The sequence below is a fragment of the Rhinatrema bivittatum genome, chromosome 6 (assembly GCF_901001135.1).
Source record: "Rhinatrema bivittatum chromosome 6, aRhiBiv1.1, whole genome shotgun sequence".
NCBI lineage: Eukaryota > Metazoa > Chordata > Amphibia > Gymnophiona > Rhinatrematidae > Rhinatrema > Rhinatrema bivittatum.
The window spans coordinates 125,870,120-125,895,302 of record NC_042620.1 but is presented as its reverse complement, the minus strand read 5'-3'; positions in this window follow the sequence as shown (position 1 = coordinate 125,895,302).

Here is a 25,183-nt window from a genome sequence, read left to right as displayed (position 1 = left end):
CCTTCTTCCCCTCCAGATTCCACTCACATCCTCACCCCACAGAAGCTCCTGGATGCGCTGAAGAAAATGAATAAAACTGATGAAGCCCTTCCCTCCCAGGGCTCCTTGCAGCCCCCTTCCCATCCCAAGATTTATGTGGCCCATCGATCCATCAACCAACCCCACCCCTTCCTAGTGCCTCTCAGCCTCGGCGTCGGTTTTTGTGACCACCATACAGGTCAGGGAAACTGACGCCGATAAACCCGCCCTTGGGCGCGCCATGTACGTGTTAAGAGAGCAGGCGCCGACTGTTCAGCGCCTGCTTTCTACATGCCTTTATTGTGTTGGCCCCTAACTAAATAGTTCTGATGTACAGTTTCAGTTGTGGAAAGTATATTGGACTATGATTGATGTTTTGGAATTAATCAGTAAATTTTATTTGAACACCCAGTCTGTGTCCAGCCAGTCTGTCCCTGAGGAAAATACATTACCAGAGAGATATACACAGCTAAGGAGAAACACACCATCACCTGGGCCAAGAAGGATTTCCTTCCCCCCCCCCTCCCCCCCCCCGATATCAAGAACTCCCCCCCCCCCCCCCCCCCCCCCCCCGGGATCTGCAGCTAGAGGAGATATGATGATGAAACTAGCCCTGACTAAAAAATACTTTTATAGCCCTAGGGGAAACAGCAAACCAACAAAGGATTACATATTCAAAAGAGTTTAAAATAAGATATTTTGAACATGCAGGTGATGGCTACATGGATTTTGGTCACTTCCTTAAGGTTTCGATCCCAAATACATGTACTTCTACTCAAAGAGGGGGAAGTCTAGGTAGTCTTCCTTGCAGCCATGTAGCTTCCATGTTTTTTAATTCACTGGATCAAAAAATGAAACATGACATCAGATAACATCTTAGAAAAGATTTTTTATTTTCATTACCTTTAGGGGTAATTTCGTAACAGTCCATATGAATTAGAAGGCAAATAAAGCACCCAAGTTACCGGCATTGCTTACTGAACAGTTATCCACTTTGGAGCACACTGGGGAAGACTTGCAGCAGACTGAACGTGCTTTGATTCAAGATAAAGAGGTTGTCCACAGAAGGCTTGAAGTCTTTGAAAAAAAAAAGCCAAGGGCCTTAACCGGTGATTGTTAAATGTCCTTGTGTCACCCACAATATCCACTGGAGAAACATTTAAAAAGTTTATTGAAATTTTGGGTATTCCAATGGAAGATACACCTCCACTGAATAATGTGTATTATCTCTTGCAGGGGAGGAAGAAGGTTGTTGGTACAATTTTGGCGAAGTTGGGCCCTTTCAGCCATCCTTGGACACCCTTGACCTTACGGGCATCCTAGAGATATCTGTTTAGGAAGAAGTGAAGTCAGCAACCCTTCTTGTATCGCTACTGTTTCTATAGGAAAATAATTTAATTTTATGAATTTTCTTTTATGAAAAAGAAACTTTTTCATGGGTTTAAAAATATGGATTTGTCCTGATGTGTCTGGAAGCACATAGCAGTGTTGCAAAGAATTTATTGCCTTACACCAGGATCTCATGGCTATTGGGGCACAAATGTTATTTACGATATCCATGCAAGTGTTTGATTAAGTTTCAAAGTACCATGGTACACCAATGAACTTAGAAAATTAAAACAAGACCTTAGATCCAAAGAACGCTCCTGGCGTAAGCAACCCACCCCTACACTCAAAACAGTCTACAAACACACCCTACACCTATACCGACAAGCAACACTACACGCCAAACGTGACTTCTATGCAGCAAAAATTCACAACTACAAATTCAATCCTACCACCCTATTCTCCTATGTAGCAGAACTCACAAAATCCACTACTCCATCCCCCCAGGAAGATAATAGCATAGAGAAATGCAATAAACTAGCAGATTACTTTAAAAACAAAATCTCCAACATTCTCATTCGTCTCCCCCCTAACCCCACTCCCATCGATCTTCCACCCGCCACCAACAACATTAACCTTACATCCCTTGATCTCACTACCACGATGGAAGTCGAATCCATCTTAAAAAAGATGCGGCCAGCCACCCACATCGCCGACAACATCCCATCTAAACTCCTCCTCACTATTCCTTCCGTCATAGCAAGACCTTTAGCGGATATCATAAACTGCTCCCTCACCTTCGGGACGGTTCCTGACCCGCTTAAACTCGCCATTGTAAAGCCCCTACTGAAAAAGCCCACCCTCGACCAAAACGACCCTGCAAACTACAGGCCAATTTCCAACCTGCCTTTTATTTCTAAAATCCTGGAAAAAGTGGTCAACACACAACTTACCGACTTCCTAGAAGACAACAATATCCTCCACCCCGCCCAGTATGGCTTTCGTAAAAACCGAAGCACGGAAAAGATCCTACTTGCATTAACAGATACCATCCTAAAAGGCATGGACCACGGCCAATCATACATTCTAGCCTTCCTAGATATCTCAGCAGCTTTCGATACGGTGAACCACAAAATCTTAATATCTCGCTTAGCAGAAATAGACATCTCAAACACAGCCCTATCGTGGTTCTCCTCTTACCTTGACCACAGAAAGTATTTAATCAAACTCGATAAATCCGAATCTACACACATTCCTCTTGCACAAGGCATTCCCCAGGGCTCCTCCCTTTCCTCCACCCTCTTTAACATCTATCTACTCCCTCTTTGCCACCTACTTTCTAAACTGGAACTAAAATTCTTCTTGTACGCTGACGACATACAAATACTTATCCCCATCCAAAAATCCCTCAACGAAACCCTGCACTTCTGGGAGACATGCCTTGCATCTATCAACTCCCTCCTTTCCAACCTACACCTTGCACTAAATACCTCAAAAACCGAAATTCTTATTATTACTAATCAACCCAGCTTTTCCAACCACCAAACGCATCAAAACACCTCACAAAATCTCACGCATCCGCCCACTGTCAGAGATCTAGGAGTTTCCCTAGATACACAACTAAGCTTCAAATCCCACATCAAATCACTCCTAAAAGGGGGCTTCTATAAACTTCAAACCCTCAAAAAACTGAAGCCTCTCCTCCACGTACACGACTTCCGTACCGTTATGCAAACCACCATGCTATCAAGACTTGATTATTGCAACTCACTGCTAATAGGCCTTCCCTCCTCCACAATCAAACCCCTCCAAATCTTACAAAACACCATGGCCCGCGTCCTCACAAACTCAAGAAAGACTGATCATATCACTCCCATACTTCAAGACCTCCACTGGCTCCCAATCACCTATCGCTCTCAATACAAAACACTCACTATCATACATAACACACTTTACAAAAATAATTCCCCATGGATCGAAGATATGCCACACTTCCATCAGACCAACCGCCCCACCAGAAACTCCCTTGCTGGCACCCTCTACACCCCTTCACTCAAAATTGCTCACCTCACATCCACCAGAGAGAGAGCCTTCTCCATTGCCGGCCCCACCCTCTGGAACTCCCTCCCCGCCGAGCTCCGACTAGAACCATCACTTAATCAATTCAAAAAAGGAATCAAGACCTGGTTATTTAAACAGGCCTATCCCAACACTTCACAACCCTAGCGCTGTGACTCTATCGCAACACTCTGACTCTATCGCAACACTCTTACCTCCCCACCCCCCTCAGTTTCCCCCTGCCCCCTGCCCCCCCACACTCCTCCCCCCACCCACCTCCACCACCTTCCTTCCTCTAAGCAGCTTCCTTTACAGTTACCAACTCACCTTTCCCACCTCTACCCACAGCTCCCTTGTACAGTTCCACCCCCTCCTCCTCCCCCCTCTTACTTTTCCCTCTCCCTCGCCTCTTGTACAATTACTCATAATGATCACCATATCACGTATATGACACCCCCCCTCCTACACCACCCTACCCTCCATCCCCCCTCCCCATCTTGCCCCTTTATTCCCCTGCCACCCTTCGCCTCCCTCAACCCCTCCTCCCCCACCTCCCCACTGCGCTTCACCCCCCACCCCCTCGCACCACCTCCCCTTGTACATAATTAATTTCTGTCTAACTTTGTCTAATACTGTCTAATTTTGTCTAATATGGTTTATTATATGTATATATACTGTCTAATATGTCTAATATGTCTAACATGTCTAATATGGTTTATTATATGGTTTATTATATTTATTATATGTCTAATTTTGTCTAATATGGTTTATTACATGTAATCTCGTTTAACTGTGACGCACGTTGGCACCACAGTAAAGTTAACTTACCTCTTAACTATCTATCTTTCCTCCACCTATCATTGTAATTTCCTTTCTCAGTTACATGTAAACCGACATGATGTTTTTTACGAATGCCGGTATATAAAAGTTATAAAATAAATAAATAAATAAATATTTTTTTTGGATCCTAATCAACTGAAATGTTTTATAGATTCTAAGCAGGCCTCACAGGTGGAGGAGACTGTGGGAGGTATTGGGTGATCCTGGGCTAGCTTCCAACATGATGATATAGAGCTATATTGCATGTCAGGTCTTTTATTCCTTAAAGGATTTGTTTTTTTTTCTTTTCCTCAGTTTTGCTCCTGAACTCATTTGGTTCTCCCATGCTTGCAGACTAATGTTTATGGATTCTGCTAATTAATAATTAGGATCATGTTATGGGCTATTTTGATTTTTCTTTGTAAAGCTATTTCTTGCAGTCTCTATATGCATTTCCTAACAAGCTAGTTTGGCAATTACTCATAAATGCATTATAAATACATAAAAAAATGTAAAGTTATATCAATTTTCAAAGAGAAAGTATGAACATACCATGTACTGTATTTTCCCTTTTGAAAATTATCCTTCTAAAACTACCCACTCAAAATGATGCCTGCTAAATTGTGTGCAGAAATTTTGTTGGAAATTTTTATGCAAAAGTATACATATAAGTGAAAATCTCTCCCTAGCCCTACCCCATGGAATTCCGCCACTCAGTCCAGAGAAACTAATGTGCAAACTTGACATAGCTGCATATCAGGCAGGCAATTTTACCTGCAGTCATTTATGCACACAGTTTCACCCAGCAAGGTCTCTTTGAAAATTCCCCTCCCTAGTCATAGGCAGAGTCATTCTCTTTTTACCTACATAGGGCTAAAGTCTGTGGGTACTTTTTATCCACAGACTTTATCCCGTATTTTCAAAGCAGACTCATGTGCATATGTCTACTTTGAAAATTTGCAGGTTCAACAGATACATGCAAGTTCATACACAAAGTCAAACCAGCCCCTGAGAAGGTTTAGCTTTGTCTGTGTAGATTTATACACATAAAGGTAAATTTTCAATAGCATATATGTGCATACATGCATAATTAGCATGTATGCACACATATATGCTATTTTATAAATGTTAAGAGTTCATGCCTATTTTCAGATTCACATGTGTATATATTACCAGGATAGTCTACAGGCAGTATACTATTATTCTGGAGTGAGGTTCAGAACACACAATAGTTGCTATTTTGTAAGACATAAATGCCTATACATTAATGAACTTATTCACACTCTTTTATACCTGTTAATTGACTTGCGCAAATGAAATCGGACATGTCTGTTGTCTGCAGTTTTTTGGATGGGAAGTCTGGGTGAACTGGGGCAGGGGAGAGTTCTAGGTGAAGTGTTAGGTGACTGGAGGATTGGGTGAAATGGAGGAGGTATTTTCAAAACAATGTACATGCATACTTTATGAAATAGAGTCTCCATGTTTAATTCTGCACGTTTATTCACTCGGTGTCACTATTGTTTTTATGTGTAAAATATATGTGCATATGTTTAAAAAAAAATGAATAAAGTACTTGTTTTCTTGCATTGGAAATATATGTGCATTTTGAAACATAGATGTGTATTTACAAAGCAGAAATATGCAGTATTTTACAAACTGAGCAGCTCTGGCTGAGCTATTTATAAAATACTAGCATTAATCTACTTAACACAAGCAAATGCTGCACCACGGATAGGTTTGAAAGTTGGGTGCATACTTTTGAAAATCCTTTTTCCGCCCCAACTCCTTGTCCTGGAGCACCTCATGCATCCACATACAAAAGTATAAACGAAATCAGGTGTTGCACATACTTTTGTACGAATAGGCCTGCAATGGATTTGGAAAAGGCCATTTACGTACAAAAACACCCCAATTTTATATATGTAAATCCTTTTGAAAATCAAGCCCGTGGCAATTTTAAAAGGCTTTTTCTGCAGGTAAAACAGTGCATGACCCACAGGAAACTGCCCACCCAATCAGCAGATAAAAGTACATGTGTGGGGCCTACTTTTTATAAGATATCTTTATCCATTTTAGTCCCAAACATTAGTACAAAACATAGAAACCAGGCATAAGCAAAATATATTGACAGTGTAGTATAATATAAATAAATCATATGACCCAGTAAAAGATAAAGAACTATTAAAACATTCAGTTCAAGACTATGAATCCTCTACCCTTTCTCCTCCCCTCCCCCAATAGAGAGAGCCAGGATGTAAGTTGTATAGTGCACTATCACCCTGGGGGATACAGTGTGGAAGCCAGGTCAGAAGGTGTTGTCACGGGGTCATCGAGACAGAGAGAACTGATCTTTAATAGATGGAAGCAACAGCACTATAAAGTTAAACCCATCCCAAATGCTGGGAAAGCTTTTGTTCCTTTCCCCCCCCAATACCCATGCACCAAGATTTGAAATCCATTAGTAAAAGGTCTAACATCTCCACATGCCAGAAGGAGAGCATGGGAGGATCCTCCACATGCCAGAAGGAGAGCATGGGAGGATCCTCCACAGCCCATCTAGCCAAAATATACCTCCGTGAGACACAGAGCCCTTTTATCAAAAACTCAGCTTCACAGTATAGGTAACATCCTCAGACAGTATTCCCAGAACACAGATCGTTGCCTGCGCCAGGACTTGTAGTTTCAGTTTACCGTGAAAAAATGTCCTGACCTCCTCCCAAAACTGCCATATAGGAGGACAGTCCCACAGACCATGACTTAAAGTAGCTTGAGGTTCAGAACACCTCCTACATCTCGGGCTGTCAAGTAACTTCATTTGAAAAGCTCTGCATGCGGATATTATAAGCCTATGAATAAATAACTTGTAAATATTGTCGAGGATATATTATGATTAAACATAACCAAACTATCAAAGAGGTCATCTCCGTCCAGGTTTGATCCTAGCTCAGACTTCCATCCCAAAGCCAACGTGAACAGAGTACGATAGTTGGTAACAGAATGGAAATCTGCTCAAAAAATTAGCAAGGGCATAATAGGCTGATGTAAACATCTCCCAAATGAATCGGGTATATAGCATACGCACAGCTCAAGGTGTGTGAGAAAAATCAGCAAATTGCTTCTCCATTGGCCTGTTGCAGTAGTGAGATCAGAAGATCCTTGGCTGCCTGCCGGACTCACACCAGCGAATCCCCTGAACAGTCCAGACCTTCAGCTTGGTGAAGTAAATCAGGGTAAATCTCAGCTGAGCTAGAGCCTCGCAAATCAGCCTGAATTTGTGGTGCATGGCTAAGACCCATGCCGAGAAATCTTGAAAGATCAGATTGCAGTGACCAACCATCATATTTAAGCTCCTTATGCTTACGATACTCCTGCAAAATGCGCGTCTTGTGAGCAAAATTCAAAATTTTACCGAGGACTATTCTGGGCCGAGCCTTATCCACTGAAAGTAAGCCCACACGATGCACTCACGATCCTCAGATGATCAGGAAGGTTTGTCAGGCCCAGTTCCACCAGGAGCCATTGTTCCAAGATCTCCTGAAGCTTCCCATCTGAAATATTATCGGGGAAATCCACAAAACGCAAATTAGAGCATCGGGAGTGGATCTCAAGATCATCAATCTTTGCTTCTTGCGCTCCAACCATTTTCTCAAGTTTCTCCACCTTAGCAGTAAGTGCAAGCATATCGTATTCGACAAGTCCAACTCGGCCTTCCGTGTTTTCAAATCACGCATGAAAATCAGAGAGAGAGAGTTTCAGGTTTCCACAATTTGTGTAGATAGATAATTGAACCAAGAGGCTAAGACCGTTACCACTACAGAGGTAAGACCAGCAATAGCGGTTGCATTCAATACACCCGCTGAGGCAGGTTCCTTTGCGGTGGCCATCTTCCTCTCTATTATGCTCGATTTCTCCTTCTCCTTTTCTGTTAACCAGGTGGACATACTGAGCGACTAGCCACCCACAATTTGCTTGATGAGATGCAACTCACACCAAGGAATTGACACAGACAAAAAAGAGAAAGATTAGGATCCAGATGGAATGGGATCCAGAGGAAAGGCACTCGAGCCTCAGGAAACATGTTCTCCCTTGCGCACAGCATCACGTGACCTATAGTGCCTAATTTTACCTGCAGATGGAGTAGGCATTTGTAGAGGCAGCTTCTGGGCAGGGTTAGCACTTATGTGCATACTTTTTTATTTTAATAAGTACTTGTGAAATTTTCTGAGGAAAAAGTACCTGCACAAAAAGCACAGATAGGTCTGTGAGGTTTTTTTCCCCCCTTTGAAATCTGGTGTAAACTCTGCAGATAAAAATTATCCTGCAGACTTTTTTAATTCTGTAAAGAGTTTGAAATTTGTCCTCAGAATTAATCTGAGCAGAGCTCTTGATATTTAAATAATGAATACTCTCCTGCTATAGAAACCTTACATAAACAGTAATCAAGTTGGAGAAGAAGAATATGTACATGCGTTTTAAAAGCAGTGGGTTACTAATATCCTATGTTAATATTGACATATAGTAATAGTTCAGTAATTGAGTTGAAGGATTTATAATTGTGTCCTAACATTAATATGTAGTCATGAACTGTTTCACATTAAATTGAGAGAATATAATTTTGTGTGTCTACTAGAAGAATGAACTATAGTAATTCTGAGACTCAAAGCAGAAAAGTAAGAGTTGAGAGAAAAAGGCTTAATACCTTAACAAAGAGCATAATGCAAAACAAAATTAATTCATTTTCTAGTGAAAGTGACCCTTAATAATTCTATAAACCACACAGAGAGCCAAATATGTCATCACATCAAAGACTTAAGTATAAACATACAAAAATGTTTATTTAAGAGTAATCCATCCTATCTAGACAATTAATACTATCTAACCATTCAAACCCATCCATTCAATAAAAACATCAGCCAGTGAACCCCACATTGGCAATTGTAAATTCTTTTCAAAAAATACACATCTTAGGCAGTGTTTAAATCAAAAAGTTTACAGATCTCATATATTTGAGCAAAACAGAGATGATAATAATATGCATAAATCCATTAAAAATTGGGAATTTCCCCGCAATTTTTCTCAAAATGGAACAGATTCCCTTTACCCTAATACAACTATCTAACTCAGTTCCTCTACACCATATATTTAATTATTATCCCCACTCTTTACCAAATAAGAATAGTTATTGCAAAGCACTGTCTTAATGCCATACTTTCAAATCGCTGCCTAGATGCCATTCATTCAAATCCTCTCCGCAGTTCACATGGCTATTCACCACTGTCTCAATGCTGTTCACTCGAATCCACTCTGCCGTTCATAAGGCCATCCCCCGACAAAAATTCTTTGTTTCACCCATCTAGCGGGCTTCCTCAGGGAGAACTCCTGCTGATTATATATTGTAACCGAACTAAATTTAAAAACAAGACAAGTCAGTTTAAACTAACCACATTTATTATACAAAACATTTCCAACACCGACAACCATAAAACCCTTACCCTTTTCATCTACAACAGATACTCAAACGAGATGGATACTTGCTTTCACATAAATATCACCAGAATGACAAGCTTGTATAATCTTCTCAAAGTATTTAATTACACATATTTTTACTGGTAGCACAACTGCAACCAAAAAGATAACATTCCCATAAATAAAGTCGATATAATAATAATTCTGAGCACACTGGCAATCCTTGATGGTAGACTTCAAATTCATGGTCATCTTGTTTATAGGATAGTAACTTAGAGGTTGATATTCGGTGCCACTTAGGGGGTTATTTTCTAAAGCTAGCGCACGCGAAAAGGGACTTTTCGCACACAAAAATTCCCTTTTTGTGTGCTCTAGCTAGATTGGGGAGGAGTAACCACCGGAAGGGGAGGAGTCATGGCGGCACTGAGGCAGACACCGTGAAGACAGCGTAGACGGCGAAAAGGTAAGGAGCCTTTTTGCTTCCAATTTCGTGCCCAATAACACCACCTTTTACAAAGGTGCTATTGGGTGTGAAAGCCGGAAGCGATCGCACCGCGGAAGTGTGATTGCGCTGGCTATCGCAGGCCTGCCCCCCGCTTCACCCCCCCCCCACCCCCCCTGTACCGCGCAATTCATGACAATGCAGTGTTTTAGAAAATCTAGGCCTTAGCCGGCTAAGTTCCAGCTTATCCGGCTAAGTAGCAGCATGTTAATATCCGGCTGGATTCAGCGGACTCCATTGAGCTGGATAACTATTTATCAGGCGTAACTGGTAGGAGCTACTTATCCTGCTAATAAGTCACAATATCACTACTTATCTGGCTAACAGGGTCATTCATCAAATTGAATTAGGGCCTTATCGCGGGCATTAGGGCCCTAATGCCCATGACAATGCCATAACACATGCGATAAATAACGTATCGCAAGATGTGTATGCAAATTCTAAAATTTAGTCAAAGGGAGGAGTTTGGGAAGAGTTTATGAAATTGATTTAATGCCGGAAATAACTACACCGTTTTTCCTGGCATTATGCTATGCATTATGCCCGAAACAGGATTTGTGATAAAAATTGTAAATCCCATTTCATGCAGAGAGAGAGAGACATATTAGTCAACTTTTTATACCACTGGACAGTGAGGTTTTGGTGGTGGCCTAGGTTTTGGGGGGCAGTTTTACATATAGTCAGAGGTATGAACAGCACAGTACACATCAGTAAAGATTTGATGTGATTTGGAGTGAGGAAAGTTAAACAAAGATGAGATTTGTACAATAAACTCTTGACCTAGCTTGATGCATTCTCTACCTAGCTGCTGTCAAGCTAGGTCAAGAGTACAATTAACAAATCTTATCTTTAGGTACCTTTCCTCACTCCAAATCCCATCAAATCTTCATTGATGTCTACTGTGCTGTTTGTACCTGAGACTATGAATGTAAAACTGCCCCCAAAACCTAGACCACCACCAAAACCTCACCCTGAGTTTAAAATGTCCTCTGATACAGTGGTATAAAAAGTTGACTAATGTGTCTCTCTTTCTCTCTCTCAAGAAAATATCACAGGTGTAATAAATTTGATGTGCTGAAATAGCACATGTGGTATCTGGAAAATTACCCTAACCACACCCCTTTTTTATTTATAGCAAAATGTTGAATCTAGGTCTCAGCTGGATAAGTAGCTCCTCCCATTTACCCCATGCCACACACCATTTAACTGGCTAACTACTTAGCCAGATAAGTAGTTATCCGGCTAAGTGGTGGCTGTTGAGTGCAGCTGGATATTCAAATGCTGCCACTTAACCAGCTAAGGCCTGGATTTATCAAAATGCGGTAAGTACCACATGCGATAGCAAAAGGGGTGTGTTTTATGCTAATATAGCATTTATCATAAAGAGCTAAGTTAGCACAAATTGCAATACCCTTTTCAGATTCTGTGATAAGTGCCAACCTGTTGTATTTCCTGCATTCAACCACTGGGGAGAGAGAGAGAGAGAGAGAGAGAGAGACTGGCCATAATGTCATGGCCCATAGGTAAGTATTTGTATCCCTATGGTAGGCCCACCTAGTAACTCGAGATGGGGATTAGGTAAGAGTGTAGGGGGTTAGGGGCCACTTTGACATTCTACGTGACACCTACGAACAGAACAGTGGTCTCTTGTGAAGATTTGATGGCCTTCGGAGTGAGGAAACTCACTCCAAGGTTCTCTCAACCTAGCTTGATGGATCAAGCTAGGTTGAGAGAACCTTGCCCAAATCTCATCTTGGAGTGAGTTTCCTCATTCCAAAGGTCATCAAATCTTCATGAGACCACTGTTCTGTTCGTAGGTGTCATGTACAATTTATCAACCTCTCTCTCTCTCTCTCTCTCTCAACCCTTCAATTCACCTGAAATAGGCCTTACAGGAGACATTGCAAAGGGCAATGAAATCTTACTACACAGCCTAACACAACTCAAAGAGGTGTAGTTAAAATCAGCATTACAGCTGTGTGATAACTCTTCACAGACAGGCTAACCCAGCCCACTCTCTGCCCCTAACTCCTCCTATTTTCTGAATTTGCATCGCATGCATTAAACACGTTTTCGCATGCGGTAAGGGCCTATCGCATGCGTTAACAGGGCTTTTCGCATGCAAAAATGCCTTATCGCATTTTGATAAATTGGCACAGAACATCAACCTCATTGCATCATACTTGTGTGGTGAGATAAGTATAGTTGGAAGACAATCACACATATGGTATAAATGTGGATGATAAAATTATGCACTCTTCATAAATTGAATCTCCTTTCTTTGTTACCCACTATCTTCTTTTATACGCCTCCATCTACACTTAAAATCTATGCTAAAGAAAATTTCCGCATTCAACAGAATCTTATATCTTTGTTCTCTGGTCATTTTTCACAAAATATATACTATAGTGGTTTCTGTGAAAATTGCAATCATTTTTATTTTATTTTTAGAGTTTCTTTAGAGTTAATTAAAAGTAAAAGGTGTAAGATTGAAAGTATAATATTTGCACTTGAGATGGGCAGAGCTGGCAATGAGGATTATGATCCTAACTCTGCAAATCATGTGGCTATCTAATACTGGTTGGATTTAGGATCTCAATCTGAAATGGCCATCTTTTGCTCATTTTTATTGGAGATTATCCACAGCTCAGGTACAGATCAGGGTTTTGGCAGTACAGAACATGATTTTCACTACTACTCTGCCTTTAACTCTGCAGAGACCATCTCTGAGTGTGCGAGGACAATTAATTTTCTATTTCATTTTTAATCTGGAGCATTTCCACTAAAGAAGCTGTGGTGCTAATTAGGTTTAGTTATGATGGTAATTTTAATCATATTAAAATCTTTTCAGAAGAAATTGACTGAAACCACAGCTCATTTCACATAGGTCAGCAAACTAATGTCAGAGAGTAATGAGTTATAGTTACAATTGATTTGAACAGGATTTAAATTACTGATATACAGATTGGCTCTGCAATCCTGTTCAGAATATTCATCTCTTTTGAAATGGACTACATACAAATGTGAAAACAAAGATACATACTGATGAGTAAAAATGTATGAGCTCTTAAAAGGACCACATAGAAATGTGTGGTCAAACAAACGAGTTTTAGGAGATGCTTTGTATTTATTTGCCTTTTGATTAGACTGCATTGCTTTTTTATAACTTGTTTTCATTATTCTTTGTTATGTATAGGTTATTTGTCTTATTTATTATTCTTACTGTAATTTTTTGTATGTTTTTATTGTAATCCTCCTAGAAAGGTTGCTAGTGTGGTTAAGAAATATTGGGACAAGGACTGCAGGGGACCCGTTGCTGAGGCAAGCAAAGAGAGTCTGAGAAGCCCTTAAGTAGGCCCAGAGCTGATGATGTCATCAGCGAACACCACAGCCTTTTCCTGCAACGGGACCTTTAATAGAACAACTGTAAGGCATGTGCAAGCCTAAAGATAGACACCTGGAAGTAGAGGTCATGGAGGAGTCTTGCTGCATCAGAGGATCAGCTAAGGCACAGTATTGGGGTAAGTGAGGTGGCTTACGAAGTCATCCTGCAAGACACCAATCATAACAATACATGATTGGCTCATTTTATCCAGGAGATGCCTAGCTATATCTGGATACACTGTCAAGCTCTGATTGGCACAGTCATTACTTGACCTTATATGGTTATCATAACCTTTTCTGAAATGGTACTTTCCAGACGTTATACTGAATTCTGTTCAACAACAGTTCTGTCCACACATCTCTGCCATGGTTATATCCTGCATAATTTGATATGACCTTCAGATGTTATGGGAGTCTCTGTTTAGTGGACCCTTGGGCCGACCTGCTGGAGACTGGGAAAAGTGGTCAATGTCTCTAATAATAGCAGGCCGGGAGGCAGATGTTCAGGCAGGACATAGATGCTCTTCACCCTGGAAGCTGGTACTCCCCCGGGAGGAGCCCGTAGGAGCCCAACCGCTGGGACAGGTGGCTTCACACTTGGAAGCCGAAGCCCCCCCGGGAGGAGCCCGTAAGGGCCCGGCCGCTGGGACTTAGGCGGGTTGTGGATCAGGACAGGTAACTGGAACCAGACTAGGACAGTAGCAATACTGTAACTGGGCTCGGGTTCTGGAACCAGGCAGGAACTGTAGCAGGATTCGGGTACTGGAACCAGGCAGGAACTGTAGCAGGCAGGCAGGAACCAGCAGGTACTGTAGCAAGCAGGCTGGAACCAAGCAGGTACTGTAGCAGGAACGGAGTGACGAAGCAAAGCGAGTCACTCCGGGGCACAGCGCAACAGGAAACCGGGAGGCTAACCCGTTGCAAGGCAAAGACTGGATGACCACGGCAGGCTTATCAAGGCCGCGGCGTCTGACGTCAGGAGTTGGGCGGAGTCACCACTGGCGGGAAACGGCCTAGAAAAGCACCCAAGTGGCGCGCGCACGTGCCTAGGAGCCGGGCGTCCATGGGAGACCTCACAGCGGCGCAGCCCCAGCGGGGACACTGCCAAACAGGCCGCAAACCAGGCCTCTGGAAGCGGGAGCAGGTCCGGGAGCCTGGAGGTAAGGGCCTGGCTGCTGTGCTCGCGGCCGGAACCGCAACATCAGATCCAGCTAAACTTAGATCTTCCTAATGTCTTCCTGGTCATCCCTCAACCCCTTTGTTTTGCTGTTGTGCACAACCTGTGTTTTGCTGTTGTGCACAACCTTGCTATTGACAGACCTTTTTGGTCTGTCAATAGCAAAGACAGGAAATGTTTGTGATTAGATGCATCATACAGCACAGCAGAGAGAGACATCTAAGCTAAGAGTTTACAACAAAGGAAAAAAAAACTGTCTTTATGTAAAAAAAAAAAAAAATCTATTCTATTTCTATATAAAATAAATAGAAGTGACCCTTACCAACTATTTACATTTTTATCAGGATTTACTCTCCATTTTTATAGGCGAACATTTTGATTCTAATAGCTTTTTCACAACACTGTTTAGCTATACCGGCAGGTATTTGGTTTTCTTGTTTCCTTTTTTAACATGCTGAATATATTTTATCTGGACATCCAAAAGGGTGTTACTAGATAATCTCCATGCATTAGGAACACTTTTAGTCCTCATAACCACTCCTTTTAATTTCCTTCTAATTTCCTCATTTTATCATAGTCTTCCTTTATTTCACTCAGCAGTTTCCTTCTGCTCCTTTGGGCTTCTAGCTCTGCCAAAATGTGGGCTGTAATCTAGTGCCATGAGCTTTCATTCACAATTACCCAGGGAATGTTTCCCTTTTATATCCACTCCTAACTTACTTTAACCCTGTCATTGCAGCAATAATCCTTGGCCATAGGCTATGCACTTGTGCCTCTTCCAGAACCCTGTAATCCTGGACCCCAAATCCTGCCAGTAGATTTTGCCATTGTACAATGACTATGAGTTCCTTTACAGCATCTCTTGTCCTGGCCAACCCAAGGAGTGAAAGATCTGAGCCAAGAATATAACCCAGTTTCTTCTGCAAGGCAGTGCATAGCACCACCACTCAGACATCAGACAATAGTTTCCCTTTCTAAAAAGTAATGCTACTGCATTAGTTTTATTTATCATTCTCCCTCCAGTAATATATTTTGTCATAATAATTATGTCATATTTCACTGCATTGTGATCGCCATTATCAAATGGCTCCTCCATTATTATCCCATGCACCCAAGTCTTGCATTCTACTGAAAACCAGATCAAAAGTGGCTCCTCCTTTTATCACTACCTCAACCAACAGTCTTTTATGGCATCTAGAAACTTTAAATCCATAGCATGCTCGGAAAATGCATTCACTCAGTTAATAGTAGGATAATTGCAATCTTCCATTATTATTATTATCTTTCCAACATTAGTAGCCTGTCTAATCTCTGTTAGAATTTTATAGTCTCTCTCACCATCCTGGTTAAGGGCACAATAGTATAGTATACCCACCCTTCTATATGCTTCCCTGTCCTGCATGGAATTTCTATCCTTAGAAATTCCAAACTACAATTTGATTCATTTATAATATAAAGTGCCATCTACAATGGTTAATATTGAAACCAGAATGGAATCTGGACTTTGTTGGTTTGGGTCTTAATCCTGCATGTATTTTCCCATAACACTAGGAAACAACAGTGGTACTTTTACTGAGAGATGGCAATGAAAATTCACTTAAATCATTTTTTACTTTTTGCTGCATTTTTTACCTTTAGGGGCAATAATCAAAATAATTTACATGATACACGCATGTTTACCCACATAAAACCATGAGCTAATTATTGCTCCCACTCTCTGCAGGTAAAAAGTACAATGCAATCACAGCACTTATACTGTTACCTGCTGGAAAAAATTGGCGGAGAAAGGTTGGGAGAAGGAAATTATGCTTGGAGATTGCACAATCAAATCACCACATACAATTTTCGGCATGTGCTTTGCACCTGCTGCAGTGCCGTTGCTAACTACGTGGTTACTACGTGGGTAACAATGTGGGTGCTTTGTGCCCACATTGTGCGTGCCAGCCAAATTTTCAAAGGGAAACTTTGTAAGGATTTTACCTTTCAACATGAGCTTGTATTCCCAGGATTACTTTCTACCATAAGCCCCCTGGCTACTTTCATTATTGCCCTCTTAATTTTTAAAACTCTCCCAGTACATATGTGTAAAGTTTCTCAATGCAAAATCACAACATAATACAAGAGTGGTCTCCTTTGGCATAGCTAGCTATTTGAAATTCCCCAGTAAGGGAAAATGGACACTTTGGCTGTATTAGATTTATAGCCAAAAGTACTGTATTTATATCGTTTATCCTGAAAGCTGTCATTTTGTCTAGCAGCCCTATAAACCAGTAGAAGAGTGAGGTATTTTCCTTCTATGTTATGTCTGTAAATGAGAGATGGTGATGTTACCGCTGAAAGATATCCATTTGTTCTGGAATAAAACCATAATAGAAAGTAAAATTTATAATTTGGGGTCTGGTCATAAAATTAAAGACCATTTACATTTATAACTGTAGGAATCTAAATTATATTGCATGCGGATACATATGGATTTCTGAAGGAACAACCGATCCTGATATTTTAGCATGATTTGGGCATCCCTAAACTACATCATCTGTTCAGTCTAAGATCTCTTATAATTTACAATATATAAATAATGCATGCACTGCTGCTTGTAAGCTTTTTACAAAAATTCTCTGCATTTTGACATATTATTTTGAGAGGACTTAAACATAAGTATTTATGGTTTAGTTGCTGCAAAGATATTGCTAACCAAGCAGAGATTTCTTAATTAAAATGAAACCTAGACTATAATTGGTCATATCTTAATAAAATGATATTTGTGGCAAGACAAAGTGAGAAGGGACATGAACAACCAGGCTGTAGTAGATGGGTTTTGTGGACTTGCTCAGCTAGAGAAGCCGCTCCTTTAGTTCAATGTTAGAGACCCCAGTTTTGAGTCAGAAAACTAAAACTTTCAATCCTGCAGTGCTCAGGTAGAAAATTGCACGCATGCTCCAAGAAAAGTGAAATTTTCAGAACACCAGGCATAAATGAATCGCCTAAAAGATCTGTCTGAATGCTAAATGCTCATTTTTAGTATAAACATAGTATCACTTGAAGGAAATCAGATGGAAGTTGTGTGTAACTAGCAAACTACTGTAGAGCTTAAGATAGAACAAGACAAAAACATAACAGGATGTGATGTTGTAGCGATGGACACTGCCTCTGGGGCAGTGGGTGGCGCTGTTTCTGTCTGCTTCTAAAATACAGGGGCTGTAGGTTAAAGTGGACTAGGGAGGCAACTATCAGTAGAGGAGGTTGTTGAGTCAGCACCTGACCTATTTCCTCATCTACAACTTCAGCATAGCACTTAAAAGATTCTTACTACAATTGCCTAAACCTTTAGATAGGCCCAAAAATGAACTCTCTCTTCCAAAAGAGTAAAAAAACCATCATTACTAACAAGTTCTAGTTTAATACAAGACTTTATAGTTTCATAAAACAAGTTTCCAAGGGTTTATAAATAATAACAAATGTACAACCAAAACACAGTTTTGCTTAGCTCCTAATAATTTTTCTCTTTTCCATCTTCAAACCAGTGGTTATAACAAATATATTTGCCTAGAGAGCCCTTCATCCTACTCTCAAAGTTTCACTGGTACCCAGAGCCTAGATAAGGAAACCCTCAGAACTGACGAACTGGTGACAATTTTTGGTTGCTTGATCTTCAAATCTCTGCTAGCTACAGACAAATTCTTCTGAAAGATTCCTGGCTTAATAATTCTTCCCCGCTTTAACTACCCACAGACACCCTCAACTTCCTACAGTTTAAACTAGCTTAACAACAAATAGAAATATCTGAAGCTTTTATTAGTTCAGCTGCTAGTGGTGCATAAGCAAACTTTAACCACTAAGTGTTCTTCCATTCTCCCCTCCTTTTAGACTTACAAGGGAATGGTCAACGCAGACAAACATCTAAACACAGATTAATCTGACTTCTCAACCACTCTAATCAGGGACTGACATTTTCAGCTGCTTAAGGTTTACAGGAAATCAATTACTGCAGCCAAACATACAGCAGTTTACCAGCTCAGTTTCTAAACCATTTTAAACAAGGAATCACCTTATCAGCAGCTTAAAGTTTTACAGGAAATCAATTACTGCAGCCAAACATGCAGGCAGTTGCAGAGTGAATTTAGTAACTTTAAATTGACTCTTACAAGATTCCAGGCAATCTCTTTCATAAATTACCACATATCTGAAGTTCTGAACATTCCCAAAATAAAATACCTGACCCAGGGAAGCATTAGACAACCACACTTATATCTCATTCCCTTTCCATCACCCTTTTAGCTATAATAAATTAGGTAGAAGCAGATACAATTCTAACTTAACTCTGTGTAAAGGGTTTGCCTGAACATAATTCCCCTTCTGCCTCTGCCTCCCTCACTCCTCTCCTTCCATTAATCCCTGTAGTAGAACGACTGCTGCTGGCTCTGGGTCTGCCTCCAGATCCTGGACCTGGAGCCCCCACGTAGGGAACTCTCTCATTTATAGTACCTAGTCACCAATTATGGAAAACATGCTGAGTCACTCTGACTCAGCCTACTCTTGCGTATCCTCTCTCAGACACTGGGTACCAGGGAATCTGGGAATGTAGTCCCCTTTGGCAGCCATCTTAGCTCGTCTTTATTATCACAGATAGCTAGATCCTGTCTACCAGTGTATCATTTATGCAGAGACCACCACAAATACTACAGCAAGGGTTTCTGCTGGGCACAAGTCGGGCAGGAGTCAACGTAGGCCCGGGCATCATGCTCCATCTGCGGCCACCAGTAATAACGCTACAGTAGCTCCAATGTTAGTGCCCTTCCAGAGTGCCCGGCAGTGAGGGAGTCATGTGCCCATGCCAGAACCCTTCATTGAAGATGGAGAGGTATCACCATCTTCCCCAGGGGCACCATCTGGGTAGCAGCCAGGAGGATCTTTGCAGGATCTAGAATTATTGAGATGTGATAGGGATGACACCCGTCTCGTAGACCCTGTATAGGACATCAGCCCTGATGTTTTTGGAAGCTGGTCGGTATCGAAGGATGAAATTAAAGTGGCTGAAGAGCAGCGACCAGCGGGCCTGGCGAGGGTTCAAGCGTTGGACTCAACTGAAGTATTCCAGGTTCTTATGGTCAGTAAAAACCATGATGGGATACAGTGGCTTCCTCAAGCCACTGTTGCCATTCCTCGAAGGCCATCTTGATGGCCAATAGCTCCTTGTCCCCGATGCCATAGTTCTTCTCTGTCAGAGTGAACTTGTGAGAGAAGTAGGAGCAGGGCCACAAGGTCCCTTTACTGGAGTGCTGACTAAGAACGGCCCCCACAGCTATATCAGAGGTGTCCACCTCCACGACGAATGGATGTGAGGGGTCCAGATGTCGGAGGCAGGGCTCGTGGAAGAAGGCCTGCTTTAACGCCTCAAAGGCCGTGAGAGCCTCAGATGGACAGTGTTTTGCGTTGGCTCCCTTCTTCGTAAGAGTGGTGAGGGGTAGGGATGTGAATCGTTTTAGGACGATTAAAATTATCGTCCGATAATTTTAATATCGTCTTAAACCGTTATGGAACACAATACAATACAGATTCTAACGATTTATCGTTATAAATCGTTAGAATCGTGAGCCGGCACACTAAAACCCCCTAAAACCCACCCCCGACCCTTTAAATTAAATCCCCCACCCTCCCGAACCCCCCCCCAAATAACTTAAATAACCTGCGGGTCCAGCGGCGGTCCGGAACGGCAGCGGTCCGGAACGGGCTCCTGCTCTGAATCTTGTCGTCTTCAGCCGGCGCCATTTTCCAAAATGGCGCCGAAAATGGCGGCGGCCATAGACAAAAAAGATTGGACGGCAGGAGGTCCTTCCGGACCCCCGCTGGACTTTTGGCAAGTCTCGTGGGGGTCAGGAGGCCCCCCACAAGCTGGCCAAAAGTTCCTGGAGGTCCAGCGGGGGTCAGGGAGCGATTTCCCGCCGCGAATCGTTTTCGTACGGAAAATGGCGCCGGCAGGAGATCGACTGCAGGAGGTCGTTCAGCGAGGGTTCCGGCGCCTCGCTGAACGACCTCCTGCAGTCGATCTCCTGCCGGCGCCATTTTCCGTACGAAAACGATTCGCGGCGGGAAATCGCTCCCTGACCCCCGCTGGACCTCCAGGAACTTTTGGCCAGCTTGTGGGGGGCCTCCTGACCCCCACGAGACTTGCCAAAAGTCCAGCGGGGGTCCGGAAGGACCTCCTGCCGTCCAATCTTTTTCGTCTATGGCCGCCGCCATTTTCGGCGCCATTTTGGAAAATGGCGCCGGCTGAAGACGACAAGATTCAGAGCAGGAGCCCGTTCCGGACCGCTGCCGTTCCGGACCGCCGCTGGACCCGCAGGTTATTTAAGTTATTTGGTGGGGGATTTAATTTAAAGGGTCGGGGGTGGGTTTTAGGGGGTTTTAATGTGCCGGTTTTTCGATTTTTCGATTTTTAACGATTTTTAACGATTTTTCACGATATTTTACCCCCCCAAACGGCAACAATACGATTCCCTCCCCCTCCCAGCCAAAATCGATCGTTAAGACGATCGAGGACACGATTCACATCCCTAGTGAGGGGCGCCACCAGGCACGAGTACTGGGGAATAAAATGTCTATAGAAATTGGAGAAGCCAAGGAAGCATTGCAGGGCGCGGAGCCCCAAGGGCCGGGGCCAGTCCCAGATACTGAAGACCTTCTCCTGGTCCATGTGGAAGCCTGTGGTGGAAACAATGAACCCCAGGAAGGGGAGTGACTCCCGTTCAAAAAGACATTTTTCCAATTTGGCGAAGAGCGTGTGCTCTCGCAGGCATTGCAGGACGCATTGAACCTCCAGGCAAGTGAGCAAGTCCTTGGAGTAAACAAGAACATCATCCAGGTAGACGATGATATTGGTGTGTATCATATCGTAAAGACCTCATTCATGAGGTTTTGGAAAACCACCGGGGTGTTGCACAGGCCGAAGGGCATTACTAAGTATTCGTAGTGGCCATCTCGTGTGTTGAAAGCGGTCTTCCACTCGTCCCCGGGTTTGATGCGGACAAGGTTATAGGCCCTGCGAAGGTCAAGTTTACTGAATATCTTCGCCCCTTGGAGGCGGTCCAGCAGCTCAGAAATGAGAGGAAGTAGGTATCTGTCTCTATGGGTGATAGCATTTAACTCCCGGTATTCAATGCAAGGTCTCAGAGTGCCGTCCTTCTTTGCACGAAGAAGAAGCTGGCACCCATGGGCAAGGTGGAAGGGCAGATGAAGCCCCTGTTGAGGTTTTCCTGAATGTACTGAGACATAGCCTGGGACTCAGGAAGAGACAGCAGGTATACTCGGCCCCGGGGGGCATGGAGTCCGGAAGGAGGTCTATGGCGCAATCGAATGGGCGGTGTTCGGGGAGTGTCTCTGCCCTCTCCTTGGAGAATACATCAACGAAATCTGCATATTGTGCTGGCAGGTTATGGCAAGTAGAAGCCTGGGTTGGGGTACGTCGTGGAGACAGGCCATATAGCAATTGGGGCCCCAGGAGGCCAGTTGCAAAGTCTGCCAGTCAATGCAGGGAAAGTCTCTGAAGCCACAGGAGTCCCAGCACCACCGGGTGTATCACCTTCTCCAGGACAAAGAATGAAATATCTCCTCATGGAGCGGTGATGTGGGTAACCCGACCCAGTAATGGGTCCCCTCGAATGGAGGAGATCACTAGCAGTGGTTTTCTGGGGATAACTGGGAGATTCAGTTGCTTGACTAAGTCCGAAAGGATAAAGTTCCCTCCAGCTCCAAAGTTGATAAGGCCAGCGTGGAAAATGAGCCCTCGAGGCAGGCAAGAGTTACAGGGGCAGTGCATGGGGAGCAGGGTTAATGCAGCCTAGGGTCAACTCCCCTGTGACACCTAGGTTCTGGAGTTTCCCTGCCTCTCAGAACACTGGGCCAGCATGTGACCCTTGTGACACAGTAGAGGCATAAGCCTAAGGTCCGGCAATGTTGTTTTTCCTCCAGTGTGAGATGACTGCAACCAACTTGCTTGGGTTCCTCTCCCCGAGTCTGGGTTGGCTCATATGGAGGAGGTGGAGCCAGGGGACGGGAGAAGGACGGCGCCAGGGGGATGGCCTTACGGCCTGGTTTCAGTTCCCGTAGGCATTGTTGGAGGCAGCGGTCAATTTGCCCGGTAAGATCGATGAGGGCCTCCAAGTCTTCTGGAACTTCCTGGGCGGCCAGTTCATCTTTGATTCTTGAGGCCAGGCCCTCTAGAAAAATGCTGCAAAGACTGTCCTCGTGCCACTCCATGGCGTACTCCACAAAGGGGCGTGACCTCTGCTGGAGATGGAGAAGGTCAGAGGTGGCTGAAGACTGCAGTCCGGGTTCATCAAAGCCTGCTTAAAGGTCTGTACAAAGCGGGGAAGGTCCAGAAGTAGGGAATCCCTGCGCTCCCACAAAGGGGAGGCCCAAGCTAGGGCCTTGCCATCGAGCAGTGCAGAATAAAGGTGGTCTTGATCTGGTCACTGGTAAATTGTGCTTGTTGCAAGGAGAAATGCATGAAGCAATGGTTCAGGAAGCCACAGCACTGCTTCAGGTCTCCATCGTAGTGAGGAGGTGCTGGGAGGTGGAGGGCTGTGGCATGAACCGATGCTGCAATGGGCACAGGTGGGGAAGCACTGGGCATCAGTGCTGATTCCAGTCAATTTGCTAGACATTCCACTGTGGCTGCTAGGACATCCAGGCACTGTTGCTGTTGCTGGAGCCGCTGAGTCAGTCTGGGGATGGCTTGAAGACCACTCAGGTCCGCCGGGTCCATGGCCTCAGCAACCTGTTCCATATGTGGACCCTTGAGCTGAGATGAGGTTGACACCACCACCAAGGGAAGGCCCCAGTGGTCCTCATTGTTGGAAGGAGGTGTAGGTGGAGAAGAGCTTCGCCTTTACCAGCCCATGTTCCCCTCAGGTTCAGCCCTTGGGTGCCGGGGCCGGCAGGACTTAGGTGCAGGTTTCTCACGTCGAGGAGTCCAGGAAGAAGGCAACACAGCATCAGGCAGGCAGGGTCAAGGCAGGTGGCATACAGGCGATACCAGGAACAGGCCAGAGGTCAGGGCAGGCAGCAAACAGGCAGGACGATGAGACAGGCTGGAGGTCAGGGCAGGCAGAGATCAAGCGGAGACGAAGTACCAGGCAGGAGTCCAAACCGGGGAGTCAGTCCGAGGGCAGGAGCAGGAACAGAGCCGGGGCAGGAACATAGGGACGGGAAGCTGGACTGGAATGCAGGATCAGGAAGATGAGGCTGGAATGCAGGATCAGGAAGGCAAACTGGAACGCAGGATCAGGATCAGGAAAAAGCAACAATGCACTCAAAGCTGAGCAGGACCCATTGCTGAGGCAGAAGTCAGGGCTGGATTTAAATACCCGGGCGAGGTGACGTCATCTTCCAGGGCCGCGGCAAAGTTTCCCACTGCAGGCCCTTTAAAAGGAGGAGAGCAGCGCACATACGCAGCTAGGGAGCTGGGCACTGAAGCTGAACCGGCAGTGTGTCGTGTTGTGTAGGCAGGCCACCGCTGCGGGCTTAGGGGCCTGGCCGCCCCATGCGGCGAAGAAGAGGACTGAGACCAGGTGCCTTCCGGAGCAGGTAAGGGGGCTCGGCCACGGGTTGCCGAGACCAGGAATCCTAACATTGAGTTTCACAATGCCACATTTGCACGTCCTTTTATCACTAACATATCTAAAAAATAAAAAAAGAAAATGCCTATTTGCACAAACTGTCAATTTGGATGAGATGAAATACACAAGCTCTGAATACTTCAAAAATAGATATTATGTGGATCAGTAAAATAGAGCTCGATTTGGGTGTCAATCAGATCTGGTTGGATGGGGTCCTTTTATTACTGAAGCATTAAGCGAAAAGCTTAGGCATGCTTATTGATGCAAAACTTATTCTTGAGGTACACATTTCATCTATTTGCTGAGGTACTTGGTTTTAAATTGGGGTTAGATAGCTCTCTAAAGCTTTTTCGATGGGATACTCAGTTTAAGATTTGATACCATCTCTTCTAATAGATTATTATAATTTAGTGTAGGCTTGCCATTTAAAAACCTATATAACCTGAAGTTGATTCAGAATGTGACTGCCTGAAGTATATCAGGCTGCTCTCTTCTGGATCATATCACATCAATTTTGTATTCCCCTCACTGGTTATTGGTGGTTTACTAATCTCAGTTTAAGGTTAGCTGCCTTCTGCCTTATTTATAAGGCTTTGCATGATCAGAGATATTTTGCATCCCCTCTGGTGTTAAATACAGATTGATGAAAACTAGAACATGTGCTTTCAGCTGGGTAGTTCCTGCATTGTGGAATTTACTTCTGAAAGAGCTAAGATTAAGAGATTATCTTTGTTTTAAGCAGGTCTTGAAAACCCATCTGTTTAAGAAAGCCTACACTGTAGTATCTGTTAGATGGCTACTACTTGAGTTAGCTTC